This window comes from Myotis davidii, unplaced genomic scaffold, assembly GCF_000327345.1.
Source record: "Myotis davidii unplaced genomic scaffold, ASM32734v1 scaffold1422, whole genome shotgun sequence".
NCBI lineage: Eukaryota > Metazoa > Chordata > Mammalia > Chiroptera > Vespertilionidae > Myotis > Myotis davidii.
The window spans coordinates 35,535-37,271 of NW_006293314.1; the positions used below are offsets into that span (position 1 = coordinate 35,535).

The 1,737-nt window shown below is 50.2% G+C and overlaps 1 long non-coding RNA gene across 1 annotated transcript in view; it reads right to left on the reverse strand.

Annotated features, from left to right (window-relative positions):
- The window catches only part of LOC107183638, a 909-nt gene extending 459 nt beyond the window's left edge, over positions 1–450 (reverse strand). Inside the window, exons 1-2 of the long non-coding RNA XR_001514422.1 lie at positions 349–450; positions 71–149 (exon numbers count right to left, since the gene is read on the reverse strand). This is a non-coding gene — a long non-coding RNA (uncharacterized LOC107183638). The remainder of the gene's footprint in view (positions 1–70; positions 150–348) is intronic.
- Positions 451–1,737: the final 1,287 nt, after the last annotated feature.

A 1,737-nucleotide genomic window follows, 5' to 3' on the forward strand; every position in this document is an offset into this window, starting at 1 on the left:
CACAGCCTCAGTCCTTCTGTTTCAGCAGGTGGGGCTGCACCCATGGGCCCCACTCCACCCCCAGACTCACCTGGTGCCGATCATCACCTGCTCCTTCAGGCCCAGCACAGGGACCAGGACCTGTGGTGTCTTGGGCTTCAGGTAAATCCCTTTGGGAAGAGCAGAGCTCAGCTCAGATCTCAGGCCAGGTGAAGAACCTGTGAGGCTGTCCCTCCAAACCATGGCTACCACGACCCACTCAGCCAAAACTTCCCACACAACAGGACCTCAGAGTGAGGTCAGACTCCCATTATAAGTGAACACCAGTGATGATCAGAGTAGAGAGACCCTGGAAACACAGTCACCCACCTTCCCACCTCTAAGATGGAAACACCGTGGGCTCAGAGGTCTTCAGACAGATCAGCAAAGCTGGAGCGGGGCTGGGAGTGCAGCCTGACCTCAGACTCCAGCTGGTCTCTCCCTGCGCTGTGTCTCTGCCCTCCCTGCACATATAAATATCTGGCTGGGAGACTCTGATTGGATAGTGAGCCCTCTGAGTCACTTGGTGTCCAGGCACACCCCCACATTCTCACCGCCCTTTCTCTCCACATGGGTTGCTGAGGTCTTACTCTGACTTGGTCCACCCAGGATCAAGCATCAGGCTGAGTCTCTGGGCCTGCCCTAAGGTCAACCCAGGCCAGGAAGGGGAAGTGATAAAGATCTCAGGGAAACAGAACCCAGGCCCTCAGCCCTTCTACCTCTGTGGCAGCTTGAGGAAGAAGGCAGTTTATCCCCTCAACTCAACAAAACATTTGGAGATACTAATTAGCTTTGGAGGGATATTGGTCAGGGTGGTGGTGAATATAATGTCATTATTTAGTGCTTACTCACCACCAAGCGCCCTGCCAGGTATCAAACCATTTAACACTCACAAAACCTTACGGATATAGTTGCAATTATCTTACAGGAAATGAAACCAAGGCGCAGAGAGGCGGGATAATAATAGAATCTATTTACTAGGCTCATAGACAGTGCATGAGATAATGGATGTAAATCTCATATCTAGCACCTTCATATTTCTGGTTAAGAGCTCATTGAAGTGAGAGAGAAAAGCAAGTTGGCAGTCTAGGTAAATGCCAGGACTCGCTGCCTCTCACAACCACATCAAAATTGCAACTAAAATATAGAGAAACCATCATTCAGGACAGCCTGAACGCTGGCTGAATGGCAGTCCTACAACTAGAGATTTAAAGAAGCACACCAATACTGGTAGGAAGGGTAGAGGCATGAAACCAGCTGTTCCGACACCCATGTGTGGTGTGTTTTTAATCAGGAGGGTATCTTGGCTGCAGAGGCCTTCCATGAGGAGCTAAGGCTCCCAGCCCCTTTTCCATATGAATAGCCTGTCCCCTCAGCCCAGGATTCCAGTGCTGTGATGAGATCTCCCTATAACTTTGAGCTATAAAGACAAGCTGGGATTGTACAGATCAGCAAAGCTGGAGTGGAGCTGGGAGTGACATGGAGGCTGTTGGAGACCCAGGCAGTTCCTCTTAAAGGGCTGGCACACAGAATTACTCAAACTCACTTCCTCTGAGCTCCAGTGCTGGGCAGCAGCTTGAAAGGATCCAGGGACATATAGGTAGTAACTAAATTGGCATCAGGACAAAAACTCCAGGACAACTTTCTCCTAGACAAAAGTGCTACAAGGGTCATTGTTCCTATGCTGAGGCCTTCCCTGCTGAAGAGCTAACTGACAAG